Raw genomic sequence first — 16,488 nt, forward strand, 5'->3', positions numbered from 1 at the left:
TCATTTTGTTCGTCTGACATACAAGAGTGATAAAATGTGTGAAGGGCAGAAGGGCAGCTGAATACCATTTTAGGGTTATATAGTCTGATTCATGATTATGCAAAACCCAGTGGTGGGCTGTCAGGGCCAGCAAGGCCTTCTCTGCTGGCCCACTTGCCTGATGCAGAAATCTATATTTTATAATACGTTTTTATTTTTAACAAATCTTGTATTTATTTCGCTGCCACTGCACTGTTTCTCACTCAGACAGGCTGGATGCTCTGCTTCCATTCTGTGCAGGTACAACAGCCCTTGGGTTTTTTTAACCAATGAGATTATTTCCTTGTGTTTTCTCCGGGTAAAATTCTCTACCGGGAGGCCTACAGAAGATCCAGTGAATCCCCTTGCTGTTAAAATGAATGGGAGCAATATAGGGATTGACAGGTTCCTTAGCCAATTTTGATTGGCAATTTTGATTGGCTCTTTCAAGTATGGCCTTTGGTGACGTTAACGTCTTGCTTGGATCCCATCGCTGTTGGGAAATATTGTCCAATGAGAAAAGAGAACTGAGTTTTTGAAACTTTCTGCGCGAGCTCCCATCTGTGGGTTGATTGAGCTCGCTAAATTAAGAGATTTAACTCACAAACAAACGCGGAAAACGGCTGAAGGAGGAGAAGAAACAGATTTAGTGGTGGATTTACAGTCAAAGCATTTTTCGAGAAGGAAGGACTTGAAGACTAGAAGAAAAGCTTGCAGGGTAGACCATTGGTATGATGCAGGCAGCCATATGGTATAAGGATCTTTATATATACATTTATATACATGCGATCGCGGTGCGACGCAGCTTATTAATGATCATGATTGATCGTTTTATAGGCTATGGTTGTGGACTTTAGGACTTGTGGTTGTCCGTGCTGACAGTGTGTGTGTCCGCGTCTCATGTGGCTGTGCGCTGCACTTGAGTGTGTGTGTGTGTGTGTGCGTGCGGGGGGGGGGGGGGGGGGGGGTTGAAGGCCTAGTTCATTTCGGCACGGCTCGCCACTGGCAAAACCACATAATTCATTGTTGATTGTACGATGGACATGACCAACATCATAATATAACAACAGACAGACTGAATTATACTTCTGGTAAACATACCGGGCAAATCCACAATGGCTGCCTCTCTGAAACAGTACATCTTAAACTTCTGAATTACACATCATAGAATCATGAGTGATACCTATTTTTATGGGTTTATGAGGATGTAGAAACCATTACTTTCAGGAACACTTAAAGTCAAGGTTGTACTCCAGCGCACAGCTCAACTCAATAAGACATGTTATAAACATGTAAATGAGGATTACACAACTAGACTCAACAGATAGCATACTGTACAATACATTTAACACGCACGCATGTATGCGCACACACACACACACACACACACACACAAATCCAGACCCTTCTGTTTAACCTTCCAAAAACACATCCCTTGTCCTATCTATCAGAAGTGTGCTACACAAAACCGCATACGGTTTGTGGACATACACAGACTGTGATTTTCAGGAGACTCAAACAACTTGGCCAGACTTGGGATGTTTCAACAGAGCTCTTTGACCAACTGCAGCAATTAACATGTACCTGGTACCTGTCTGGGACCACCTCCAGTGACATGAACGAGCTAGCAGCTTTTCTGTGCCAGGAGAGGGGAGGCTGATTCCAGTCAACTCCCACCATGTAGAGAATGTCTATTTCTTTTTCTTTCTTTTTTTTATGTTCTGTTTATTCATTTTTTGTTTTTTACAAATAGAAGTAAATTCAGAAATAAAAACAGAGTGACAAATACAAAAAGAAACTAAAACACACACAATAACAAAACACAAACTCCAAATCAAGACAAACAAAGAACATTCAAAGCACAACAAAACAATAAAAACAATATATAAAAAATAAAATAAAAACTCCAATATAGTCAATATACATAGATCATGGTCACAAACATCATCCAGACAAGACAGGTTGGGCTGTCAGGCGACATTTATACAGGTTCAATCGGGGGCACAAGTGTAAGGCGGTTAACATGAGATAGAAAAGGCACTCCAATTTAGTCAATATACAAAGCAGATCTCGGTCACAAACATCATCCAGGCAAGACAGGTTGGCAAGTCAGGCGACAGTTAATCAGGTTCAATCAGGTTCAATCGGGGGCACAAGTGTAAGGCGGTCAACATGAGACAGAAAAGGCTGCCATGTTTTACTGAATTTGGAGATTGAGCCATGCAATGTATATTTAATTCTTTCCAATTTAAAAAAATGCAGTATGTCAGATATCCAACGGGAATGTGAAGGGGGGTATGTTTTTTTCCAATACATGAGAATAAGACGTCTTGCCAGAAGCGTCACAAAAGCGACAAGGTCAGATTGATATTTAGGCAGGGGGATAGTATCAGGATGGATGCCAAATAGCGAAATAATAGGGGATGGCTCTATGGGAAACTGTAACACTGTCACAGTCTGAGTGGGAGTGTGGGTGTGTCTGAACCACCTGCATTCTATCCCCTGCAATCATGCCCACAGTATTTAAGACTCAGTCTCTCTGCAATCTCTGCCAGATTGTCTTGTGACCTTCCAAGCACCAAAGCCATATTCAAGCCTTGTCTGACCTCTGTTTTTGCTTCTCCTAGACCACGATTTTTGCCAAGCCCTTGCCGGTACTTCTGCCCTCGCTGACTGCCTTGGATTTTGACCCTTGCCTTCTACAGTTTTTGTTTTTTGCCTGCCCCTTGCCTGTTTTGAAGTTTTTGAAATAAAAACCAGTTTCTGTGACTTTGTGTCTGTATCCTGAGTCCTTTCCACGTGTGCCTGACATTACAATCTGGCCATGATGGACTCAGCAGACATGAATGCCATGCAGGCAGCAGTGCGTGAACATGGAGCCTTGCTCCATGACCAGCAGAAGGGTATACAGCAAGTGGGCCACAACCTGAATACTTTGGCTGATTCTGTCCAGGCCCTCTCCGCTCAAATGCAACAGCTGTGTCTGCAAACTTCCTCGACCACTGATGAGTCTGCCTCCGCCCTGTCTAAACAGCCTGATGCTCCTCAACCTACTGCCAGAGAACCCAGACTGCCCCCACCTCAACCCTACAACGGTGAGCCTGGAAACTGTCGTTCCTTTTTGTCCCAGTGTTCATTGATTTTAGAGCTACAGGCCTCAGCCTTCCCTACACAACGTTCACGGGTGGCCTACATAATAACTTTACTCACTGGCAAGGCTCGGGAGTGGGGAACAGCCATATGGGATTCTGATGACCCTATTTGTGCTAATTACAATGACTTTACCAAAGAAATGAAGGAGGTTTTTGACCGTGCTGTTTCCGGCAGGGATGCTGCCAGGCAGTTGCTGCAGCTTAAGCAAGGCAGCAGATCAGTCTTTGATTATGCCATTGATTTTGCCTCGTGTGGGTGGGGAGACACCGCTTTGTATGATGCCTTCTTGAGTGGTCTGTCTGATGCTGTGAAGGATGAACTGGTGTCACAGGAGCTGCCAACTGAGTTCAAGGAGTTGGTGAAGCTGTCCGGCAGGGTCGACGCTCGACTCAGGGAGCGCCACTCTGAGAGGAGTTTTTTCCGACCTCGCCCACGGCCCACCACTGCTGCTTCTCTGTCGTCGCCTCCCCAGGAGGCAGCCCCCCCTCCAGAGCCCATGCAGATAGACCGTGCCAAGCTGTCCCCAGAGGAGCGCATGCGCCGCCGCCAGGAGAACGCCTGTTTCTACTGTGGCCAGGTTGGCCATCTCTGCCTCAAGTGTCCATTAAAAGCCGACGCCCATCATTAGAAGCAGGGCTTCTGGTGGGCACTGCTAAAGGTAATTCCCCTGCCAAACGTTCTTATTTACCCATTATGCTGTTACTGTCTGATGGTGCTCACCCCCTCACAGCCCTCATAGATTCCGGGGCAGATGAGAGTTTCATCTGCGCGGACACAGCCCGTCAGTTGAAGATTCCTATGTTTCCCCTGGAACAGCCTTTGATGACTAGTGCCATTAATGGACGGAGTCTCACACGTATTACTCATGTCACAGAGCCTGTTGGGGTGCGGATTTCTGGAAATCATTCTGAACGCTTATCTTTTCATGTTATGGATAACCCTCATGTCCCCATTGTCCTAGGCTTTCCCTGGCTGTCAGTCCACAACCCCCATGTTAATTGGGCTGATAACACTATTATGAGTTGGAGCCAGTTTTGCCACTCTCACTGCCTAACTTCAGCTGCCATCTCTCTCCCCCTGGAGCCAGACAGAACTGAGGAGTTCCCAGATTTGTCCTCTGTCCCTCCTGAGTACCTGGACTTAAAGACAGTTTTTAGTAAGTCCCGTGCTGTTTCCCTTCCACCTCACAGGCCATATGACTGTCGTATTAACCTCCTGGAAGGAGCCATGCCCCCCAAGGGGCGCCTTTATTCCCTCTCACATGCAGAAACTGAGGCGATGAACAAATACATCTCGGAGTCCCTGGCCGCAGGCATAATCCGCCCATCGTCCTCCCCTGCTGGTGCTGGCTTCTTTTTTGTTGGCAAGAAGGACGGTTCCCTAAGACCATGCATCGATTACAGAGGTCTAAATGATGTCACTGTCAAGAATCGATACCCATTGCCACTCATGTCTACTGCCTTTGAACTATTGCAGGGTGCACATGTCTTTACTAAACTTGACCTACGTAATGCATATCACCTTGTGAGGATAAGAGAGGGAGATGAATGGAAAACTGCTTTTAACACATCCACAGGGCATTATGAATATCTTGTTTTACCCTTTGGTTTGACTAATGCTCCTGCTTTTTTCCAGGCCCTTGTCAATGATGTGCTGAGAGACATGGTGAACCGTTTTGTTTTTGTGTACTTGGATGACATCTTGATTTTTTCTCCCTCTCTCAAAGAGCACAGACACCATGTCAGGCAGGTTCTCCAACGCCTCCTGGAGAACCGTCTCTTTGTAAAGGCAGAGAAGTGCGAGTTTCACCAGAGCACAGTGCCATTTTTGGGGTTTATTGTGAGTGCCGGCCAACTTCATGTAGATCCTGCCAAGGTAAAAGCTGTCACTGATTGGCCCAGACCAGCCACAAGGCGTGATCTCCAAGGTTTTTTAGGTTTTGCCAATTTTTATCGCAAGTTTGTACGCAACTACAGTACCGTTGCTGCCCCACTCACGGCTTTGACCTCGCCCAAAGTACCTTTCCGCTGGAATCCTCAGGCTGAGGATGCTTTCTCTAAGCTCAAGCATTGTTTTTCCACTGCACCTATCCTAACTGTCCCTGATCCCTCTAGGCAGTTTGTTGTGGAGGTTGACGCCTCAGAGACCGGAGTGGGTGGTGTGCTGTCCCAGAGAGCCACTAAGGACAACAAACTGCACCCCTGTGCCTACTTCTCTCATCGTCTGTCTCCCCCTGAGCGCAACTACACCATAGGAGATCGTGAACTGCTGGCAGTGATGCTGGCTCTTGAGGAGTGGCGCCACTGCCTTGAGGGAGCGGCCTTGCCCTTCATCGTTTGGACTGATCACAAAAACCTTGAGTATATCAAGTCAGCTAAACGCCTTAATTCCCGCCAAGCTCGATGGTCTCTGTTTTTTTCACGTTTCAATTTCACCCTGTCATATCGCCCAGGCTCAAAGAATACTAAGCCGGATGCCCTGTCCAGGATCTATTCTCCAGAGAAGGAGCCTTTGGTCCCTGAGCCTATTCTGCCTCCTGAGCTGATTGTTGGGGCTGCACTCTTTGATGTTGAGTCGCAGGTTCTGAGGGCCCAGAATCAGGAACCCGGCCCGGGTAATGATCCTCCTAACTGCCTTTTTGTCCCCACATCTGTTCGTCCAAAAGTGTTGACCTGGGGACATGGCTCCAGGTTGGTGGGTCACCCAGGGGTGGCACGTACTATGGCCTTCATTAAGCGGCGCTTCTGGTGGCCATCCATGAGGGAGGATGTGAAGCAGTTTGTAGCAGCCTGTGACACATGTGCCCGGAACAAGCACAGCAACCGACCCCCGGCTGGCCTTCTAAGACCCCTTCCTGTTCCCCGCCGACCCTGGTCCCACATAGCCCTTGATTTTGTTACTGGTCTGCCTGTTTCCGACGGTAACAATTGCATACTTACTGTTGTTGATAGGTTCTCCAAAGCAGTTCATTTTATTCCCCTGACTAAGTTGCCCACGGCCAAGGAGACAGCAGAACTGCTAATCACTCATGTTTTTAAGCTTCATGGTTTACCCCAGGATATAGTTTCTGACAGGGGACCCCAGTTCTCTGCTCAATTCTGGAGGGCGTTTTGCAAACTCATTGGCGCTTCTGCCAGCCTGTCTTCTGGTTTTCATCCCCAGACCAATGGCCAGGCAGAGAGAGCCAACCAGGACCTGGAGGTGGCACTCCGGTGCATGACCTCCTCCGACGCCACATCCTGGAGTAGGATGCTTCCCTGGGTCGAATATGCACATAACTCACTTCCCACTACAGGTACTGGTCTGTCCCCGTTCCAGTGTTGCCTAGGCTACCAGCCTCCACTGTTTCCTGCACAGGAGGAGGAGGTGGCGGTCCCCTCAGCCCAGGCTTTTGTTCGACGGTGTCGGCGGACCTGGAAGCGGGCTCGAGCCCGTCTGTTGCAGTCGGTGGCCTACTTCAAGAAGCATGCTGACGGACGCCGCTCTGCAGCACCCCGCTACCGTGTAGGACAGAAAGTCTGGCTTTCCTCCAGGAATCTGCCTCTGAGGGTCCTGTCTCGTAAGCTGGCACCAAGGTTTGTTGGGCCTTTTCCCATTGCCAAACTCATCAATCCCTCTACAGTAAGACTTTCACTGCCTCGGCCCATGCGACGTGTTCACCCGGCCTTTCATGTTTCCCAAGTCAAGCCTGTTGTTCTCAGCTCTCTCTCCCCCCATCCAAGCCCCCTCCGCCTCCCAGGGTCGTCGACGGTGGAGAGGTGTTTACGGTCAGGCGGTTACTAAAGGTTCGCCCTAGGGGCAGGGGTCTCCAGTACCTTGCTGACTGGGAGGGCTTTGGACCAGAGGAGAGGTGTTGGATCCCGTCCAGGTTTGTCCTGGATCATTCCCTCATCGATGATTTTCACCGTGACAACCCCGGTGCCGTGGATGGGGCGCCAGGTGGCGCCCGTAGGAGGAGGGGTACTGTCACAGTCTGAGTGGGAGTGTGGGTGTGTCTGAACCACCTGCATTCTATCCCCTGCAATCATGCCCACAGTATTTAAGACTCAGTCTCTCTGCAATCTCTGCCAGATTGTCTTGTGACCTTCCAAGCACCAAAGCCATATTCAAGCCTTGTCTGACCTCTGTTTTTGCTTCTCCTAGACCACGATTTTTGCCAAGCCCTTGCCGGTACTTCTGCCCTCGCTGACTGCCTTGGATTTTGACCCTTGCCTTCTACAGTTTTTGTTTTTTGCCTGCCCCTTGCCTGTTTTGAAGTTTTTGAAATAAAAACCAGTTTCTGTGACTTTGTGTCTGTATCCTGAGTCCTTTCCACGTGTGCCTGACAAACACATCTGAAATAGTATCAAATATAGCTGACCAAAAAGACTGTAAGGCTGGACAGGTCCAAAACATATGAAGAAGATTAGCTGGAGCCTGGTGGCATCTATCGCAGGTTGGATCAACACTATCATAAATCCTGGCTAACCGAACCTTGGTCCAGTACACCCGGTGGAGAAATTTACATTGCAACACCCCATGTTTAGCACATATTGATGAAGAATGAACACGACCCATAATGGCCTCCCAGGTTTCATCAGAAATTTCTTCCTCCAGGTCCTGGGCCCAAATATTCTTATAGGCAGTGGTTGAAGGTCAAATAATGAGGTATAGAGTGACGATATCTTTCCCTTAAGACTAAGAGGAGCTGACGCTATAATTATGTCTATAGGTGAATTAGGTGGAATAGTCGGGAAACTAGTATATTTTTGGCGAACAAAATCACAGACTTGCAAGCAGTGTTGGGCGCGTTACTTAAAAAAAGTAATTAGTTATAGTTACTAGTTACTTCTCCAAAAAAGTAACTGAGTTAGTAACTGAATTACTCTATTGTAAAAGTAACTAGTTACTAGGAAAAGTAACTATTTGCGTAAAAAAAGTTGTAATATGTCTAAGAATTTGGATTGTTTTTGGGAGCAGGTTTCACAAGGTGCATAGAGTAGAACAGCATAGACAGGTACTTACAAGTTACAACTTACACATAAGACATAATAACCTTTTGCCATGAGGGAGAAATAAACTTCAACTTCAATATAATATTTATTGAACCTCAACAGTAAACCAGGTGTAATTGCCTACACCAGTGGCTCTCAAACTTTTTGGACCTCAAAAGTCGAACAACTTCAGACAAGACAACTGGTAGACAATACTGTCTAATTAAAGACACAAATTGGCTCAGAACTTAAGACAACTGGTCAGAGGTCAGTCACTCACACACACACACACACACACACACACACACACACACACACACACACACACACACACACAAGAGGCCCTCCCCTGCATCTCTCTCTCTCTCTCTCTCTCTCTCTCTCTCTCCTGCAAGCACGCATGCAGTCAGGCTGTCAACATTAGCTTTAGCATTAGCATGGTCTGTGTAGCATCATGCTTTCACAACTGACTGCTATGTTTGTTTTATTCTAACCGTGTGAAGCCCAACACACACCGCTTGGAAAATGGAACTTGTTCTATCGGCGCGCCAGGCTACGTGGCGCGACGGAGCCGGTGTGTGTTTGGCTTCATATTTGCAGCAGCAGGATGAGCAGCAGCAGCAGCCCCATTGCACACACGCACACACACACACAGAGTTTCTTCTCCAGTGTTCCCAGTGGTTCAGGTTGATCTTAAAGCTCTTCAAGGAGGATTTCAGAGTGTCCTTGTAGCGCTTTTTGGGGCCACCTTGTGCTCGTTTGTCACTTTCCAGTTCACCAAAGAAGACTTGTTTTGGCAATCTTGTACAGGGCATTCTGGTCACATGGCCAGTCCATCTCAGCTAGGCTGTTGCAAGCAAGGTGGGGATGCTGGGAAAATTGGCCTTGCTGAGGACTTCAGTGTCAGGAACTCTGTCCTGCCATTTGACCCTCAGCAGTTTTCTTAGACAGCTCAGATGGAGATGGTTCAGTTTTCTGGCATGACATTGGTAGACTGTCCAGGTTTCACACCCATACAAAAGAGTTGGTAGTACGACAGCCTGGTAGACCTTCAGTCTTGTTTTGTCTCCTGCCTGATGCCACTCCTTGCCCACACTGAGTCACGTAGGCGACACACACACACACACACACACACACACACACACACACACACACACACACACACACACACACCCTTTTCTAGACGGCTCAACTAGTAGGAGCCATGTGCCCTAAAAAAAGACTCATTAGGGTCATGAAACTTGCTTAGGCGCACATTCAATGATATTTCAATTCAAACACGCAGACAATTAAAGTGATGTTTTAAGGGGATTTCCATGTGACATCAGTGATTAACATGACTGATGGCTCTATTAACATATATTTGACAATCTCAATTGTGTTGCTGTATTCTGAATAGACGCATTTCTGAACCATGCTGTATAGTATAATGTGTCACTCAGAAAACCATAGCTCTCTGGGCTAAAAGCTCAGAATGGCAGAGGAATGACCTCTATCTGATATCTGTTAAAGATAAGCATGGGGAGTGTCTGGATTACACAGGTGTGTATGATGATTGCAATCTGATACACTTACTATTATGTTGTGTACTAATGCTACACAGTCAAATCTGCAGTGTTCATTTATCCATTTGTAACTCCAAGAGTACAAATTGTAACCAAATGAATGGATGCTTACCCCAACACTGAGGATTTCTTTTACAGTGTGCTGATAAACACAAGTTGTACAATGGTTGTTGTACAAACACTGGCATGCATAAGTGGCCAAGACCTGCACTTTGAAGTTGCGTGCATGCATTTTGTGTGCAGATGTATACACACCCATCGACTCAGAAGTCAACAGAAAAGGCTGAAATAATGCGTGCATCAGTACAAAAAGAGGAACTCTCTGCCTCACCAACAGATCCACTCTCCAGAGACGAGGCGAGGCTGTGGGCACGTTGGGTGATAAGGCTTATCACCCAACGTGCTAATTTATGATCAATAAATCTTCGGTGTAGGGGAACTATTTAGGTATCTGCATCAATATCACAATGATGATTTAGATTGTGACGGAAAGCTTTATGATTCAGAATATTTATAATAAATGAAATCATGTTTTTAATCCTTTTTCTCAAAACTTAGCAGAGTAACTAGAGTTTACAACATTGCTTCACTCCAAACGGTACTGTATACAACAATTCTTTGTAATGCACAGTAAAATAAGGAGTGTTCACTTAAATGAACCCCTTCATGGGTCCATTTTTTACAAAAGAACACCCCATATTTTCCTGTGTAGAGACTGTGCAACTCAGCTATCCTCACACCTGTCACATTTGATGGATTGTGATGGGTTCGGGACAAAGAGGCATGTTAAACATAAACAAAACTAGCTTACACCCTCTGAATATTTCCCTGAGTCCCGCCTTATGTTCTGTTGAGCCCCAACATATGAGGTAATGTCAGGTCTTTTGTAAGATTAATGAGAAAAGCACAGCTACCACTTCCTACATGAGCTGGTAGAAGGCATGTGGAATCCCCACAGTATATGGGTTACACAATGCACTGTCAAATAATGAGACAAGATAATTATAGCTGTGAGACAGCGTGAACGCGGGGCGCACAGAGAGAGAGAGGGAGAGAGAGAGTGAACCCCTTATTAAGAACTCTGTAATTAGTTCTCAAATAGCCATGACATGTGAATGATGAGCGACCTGTCATCTTTGCCGGTTCCCGGAAGAATGCAAAATTTAGACGTAGAAAGCGGGAAGTGAAATCAGTCATTCAAAATTGACTTCATAATTAAAATGACTATTCTGTAAAAGAAGAATAGACTATTTTTTTTAAATACATCAAAAGGCCTATAATCATTATAATTATGATATAATTATTCTGGCAAATTGCATTATGCAGACAAGCCACAAGGACTCACTTGGTCCTCAGGTTTTGTTCTATGCATCGTCAGTCAACATAAACTATTTCTGACATCAACAATGTCAAAAGTAATCCGCTAATCAATCACTTAATTAATCTTCTTGGTAAATAATTGATCATGTTTCACAACACACTTCCTCTGTGATGTCTTTTGAAATGCGGTACTGGGAAAAGCATGGGGCAGTAATATATACATTGCTTTAATCAGGCTTTTGATCTTCAGTACAATTCTGAGATAAGTCAATTAAAACTAGGCCTGCCGACAATGAATTATGCAAAAAGTTTATTAAAACATTTATCAGCTAGACTTATTATAAATAGATGACTTCCAGTCAAAGACAGACAGACAAGATGAACAGGTCACCAGAATGGCTTTTTCTCCATCTCTCTTATTCCAGTTGGTTGTTTACCATTTTGCATGCAGATTGTTTTTGATTATGAGTCCTATATAGGTTTGGTGTTAAACTGCAACGACTGCTTCCACCAAATCCCCCACAGTGGTTTTGGTTTCTGACATCACAAAATGGTGGCCAGAGGTTTGAAAAGTCCTCTGCCTTTATCTCTATTTTTCTTTTTCTTTCTCTTTTTTTTCCCTGTTTACTTATCAGTAAGCCACAAATCCAGATTTGGCCCTAACAGACTGGAAGGATCGTCAGCTGTCCTGGGGGCATGTACTGTAGGTGTCAGGGAGCACGTAAATGCCCCCATGCCCGGAGGAATTGTCAGTGAAAAAAGTACCATCAAATCAATCTCACATGGCCGGGCCTCATGAGACATGGGATTGGGTGTGAAAATAAACATGACGAAGAAATATAGGCTTAAACAAAAACAACAAAAAAAAGGTTCCTTTGGACGGGTGTTAGCACATTAAACCCTAAACACAGTGCATCTGCATGTGTTTTTTGTGCATGTTAGAAATATATTGTTACTATGATGATGTCCATACCAATTAAAATATAACATAGCCCCAGACTGGTGTGAGTGAATGACACACACAGTGTTCTACAGCCTTTGGTGTATATAGAACAATTATAAGTTGCTGAACTGTATGTGACTTCACCTTAAAAAAGGAAAAAAAGCCAACAAAATGGACCAAAACAACACTATCTGGGACATGATGAAAGGTTATGGAATTCTTCTAGCTTATTGTTTTTAAATCAATGTTGTCCTGCTGCAGTATACTGTTCAGACGACCACATGCACAGAGGCATTGCATGCGCTAAACCATTTAGCTTTTTCCTCTTTCGATATGTTTATTTAGCTTTTTTAAATCGTTTGTTCATTGCTATGAGGCAAGATACTCTGCATACTCTAAGAACATTGCTGTTTAGCCTCCCAGGCACATAACAACACAAATGTCCTCACTGCGCTCTGGGTGTGACGAGAATCTTCTGGGTTGAACGGATGTTGTTCTTGCTTAATTAGGAGCTTGGAGTAAAAGAAAAAAAAAGGGTGAAAAAAATATTCAGGGGGACAATTACTTTGTAAGTGTTTCTCTCTTTGTTTATTTGCTTCTTCTGGGCATTTTGGAACCTGTTGACACAGATTATTCAGGTGGAGGCCTGGGGGGCTGGCTGAGGGCACTAAGCTGGGCCAGTGTGCACATCTCAGCCCCTCTCTAGAATGGCTGCCAGCCCCGTCTGCTGGGCTGTGATAATGGAGCCTCCGTTCCCCTCTCTCTGTTGTGTGGAAATGTTTCCATTAGCCTCTGACAAGAAAATTCCTCTCTGCAATTTAGTCCATCTTTTATGTCCATCTTGTTTCCCCCAGAATGCAGATTTTATGCCCCTCTCTCTCTCTCTCTCTCTCTCTGTCTCTCTCAGACTCTCACCCCTCAAGCGCTAGTGGAATGCTTGGGTGAGATAAAGAAACAGCCCTTCTCTGAGCAGGTTCGAGTGTTTTGCTCTTTCATATCAATGAACTTTTTTTGTGTGTGTTGTAAACACAGGGGATAAAACAAGACTGGGAATCTTCCAATTCCGATCCCCATCCCTTTCACTGGCCATTTGAAAAGATATGCTTTGACGGGTGAGTTTAGCATGACAGAATCACAAAGCGTTGTTGTTTTGAATGTTGTCCATATATTTATAACGCACTCACGTCCGCCGCCACTAGCACATCTGGAAATTCTGATGTGACCTTTATTTGCATTACCAAGCTCATCAAATTTGAACAATAATTCACACATCCAGCTGAAACTAATGTGAAATATTTTGGCAAGCGACTGAAATGTGTGTAATGCAAATCTCATGTCTTTTTTGTAGCACAAACAGCAGAGGCAGCCAAAAGACTAACAGCTAGGCAATAATTCTGTCAGAGAGAGAGAGAGAGAGAGAGAGAGAGAGAGAGAGAGAGAGAGAGAGAGAGAGAGAGGAGGAAGAATAAACCATTTGGCCTGGGCCAGGTCTCTGGAACGGTTAGTTGAAATGAAATTAATACTGCTCCCCTGTGAAAAGTTGCTTACAGTAGATGCGTTCCTCTTTGAAGCTCACTGGCAAAAATAAATAATAACAATGAAAAAAGTTTGTGTGTGTGTGTGTGTGTTTTAGTTTCAAGGACCTCTGGAGATGTGGACCGGGACTTTTCTCTAGTAGAGCATGTGAAATAATGGCAGAGGATTTCTGTAGCAGAGAAACGATCATATTTATTCAGATTAACAATGGAACTTATAGTGGCCACGGTGCGCAGCCTGCAGAGCCCAGTGCGAGACAAATAGGTACAGCTGTTGCTTCCGTCCATTTCAATGTAACCAATTTCACCAATTTCAATGTAATGCAACACAGGAACCCCCTGTAGTGTTGTCCAACAACACTACAATTCCCATAATGCTTTGGTCCACTGCTCCTCCTTGTGGATAGGGGGAGGGCTGTCTTAAGGCTCATACATTTTCGGATTTCCGGTGGTTAGGTGACCACCGAACTACAACATGACATCACAAGCCGCGGTGAAGAGCAAACCACCGCCACCGCTCCAGCCCTTCTCTCTGTTTTTACTCACCACCGCTCAACGTAATTTCAGCTCCGGTGGTCAGCTCACCACCGGAGCGGTGGTCACCTCACCACCGAAAATCCAGAATATGAATAGGCCTTTACTGAGACATGTAGTCCAAGGAAGCTTTGAGAAGGAAGAGAAGTGGTCACGTGACTCTAACATGCGCAGTTGAGACCAGGAAGTTGTACACGCCCAAATTTGTGCATGTACAACTTCCTGGTCTCAACTGCGCATGTTTCTTTCCTTCCAGGGAGCAACATGGAGTCCACCGTATGGTCTTCGCTTCTCGTCCTCTTTAGATAGTCCTTGATGTAGTCCAGGAAGTAAGTGAGCCCAGTGTTCATGACATCATGGAGTCCATGGACACTTTGTATATTGACAAATATATATAAAAACACCCACATAGAAACCCCAGGAAAGTGTTTCTTGTCTCCCAAACATCATTCAAATAAGATCTATCTGGTTGCAAAAGGGGTGAAGTGTCCGTTTAACCACTCGGTGGGAGGAGACTCGAAAGTAACAGATCCAGTCGGGGAGAGCTGAACGCACGCGCGTTCATTCACTGGGCGCGTTCATTCACTGGGCGCGTTCATTCACTGGGCGCGTTCATTCACTGGGCGCGCCAACGCAAAAAGTTACCTTCTTGATTGTGTCACACGCACGCGCGAATCACATGCATGGGGCGGGCCCTTTGATTTGGTGTAAAGCCCTAGCAAATATACCCGTGTGTGTTTAAGGGAATACAGGTGATGTCTGCTGATATGTAGCCTCAGCCTGACCAGTACAGAAGCTCAAATAAAAATGTCTATCGTGATCAGAAAAAAATAATAATAATTAAATAAGAACGAACTAAATTAAGTTAAAAGTAATGCTTCTTTGAATGAGAAACCTCACCCTCATACTGTCCTACTCATATACTACAGCAAAGGGCAAAATGGCTGCTGTGTGGCAGCCATTACTCAAGTCAAGACTCACAGCATGGGTCTATACAAGTCAACAACACAATTATTGTAGTTTGTTTTAACAAGTCTAAATGACACTAAATCCATATTCTTTGGGTCATTGGCTGACAATTAAGATTCTGTAGAGAGAAGCCAGAGTCAACCATTCCTGGTGGATGGAAAACAACTGTGATGTGCAGAGAAGCCACGAGTGAATATCTGTGGGATGGGATCTACAGTCAGCCAAAGTCCAATCAACAGACTGTTTGATGGTGCTTGTGTGTTTTGATTAGTTGTGCTTATTCCAGAGCATGTGCACTGCAAAGCCCTGTTCATTTAAGTCTCTTGAGTCCAAAGATTTTCACACTCACAGTGTCAGAGTTAAAGGAACACTCAGGATTCCACAGTGCATGCATGCGTGCGTGCGTGCGTGCGTGCATGCATGCATGCGTGCGTGCGTGCGTGCGTGCGTGCGTGCGTGCAGTCAGTCAGTCAGTGTAGCGGCAGGAAGTGTTGCACTGCATAATGGACAGAGCTCTCTCATTTCCTTGAGGGCAAGGTTGCATGTACTGTACTGTTGCATCAGGTGACTGTGGCAGCAACACTTAAGGGCATATGAAATTCATTACCCCCCAAGTGTTATGATTTACCTTCTGATGCCCTAGATGAAGGTCACACATATACATGTGCACTACTGTAAGTGCAGAATCTCTCTGTTCTGCTAATGTTTGTGCATCAGCCCTCATCAAAGAACTGTGATGTTGATGTGACTCAAAGAGCATGGGATAACATATGCAGGGATGTGAGGACGGACATGCAAAGATCCCACTGTTTGTTGTGGTTACATTTAATGATGGCTTATGTGACGATCTAATCCTGATCGCACTATGGACCAAGAGAAATATGGATGTGTCATAGTGTGTGATGTTTTCAATTAAATCCCAGTATGTCAGGACAGGTAGCCCATGTATGACACCATGAGAGAGACTGATTGAGATAGGAATCAGCAGGACCAGCAGTTAAACACAATAGAGCCTAGTGGAGGATTAGGTTGTGACGAAGGAATTACTGTACCATGTACCCTTTTCCCATGGAATTCACCCCAAAAATTACTTTTTGAATTCATGGATGTGAAATTCATGTATGTGAAATTTGAGATGATTTGATTGGCTGAGCACGGGATGTGATGTATGACGATAAGAGCGCCCCTCACTAAACACAAGAAGTGTGATTCTTTTCCTTTCTCTCCCTCATCGACCTATTTGTGGATTATGCTGTTGACATTGACACGCACTGACATTTTGCACCTTAAAGGTTTTATGACATTCATTTTCATTTATTTTTCTTTTTCTTTGTTCTTTTAGGTTTTATGACCTCAATTACACCCAAAAAACCTGAACTTTGAACATTCAGTGGATTTTCTGTAGTCTGGAGTTTTCTTTGGGTTTTTTTGGGCCTTTTGAGCTACAATGAAAACAGGCAACACAGTGAAACAGTGAC

This window comes from Protomyctophum parallelum, assembly GCF_964188405.1.
Source record: "Protomyctophum parallelum genome assembly, chromosome: 3".
NCBI lineage: Eukaryota > Metazoa > Chordata > Actinopteri > Myctophiformes > Myctophidae > Protomyctophum > Protomyctophum parallelum.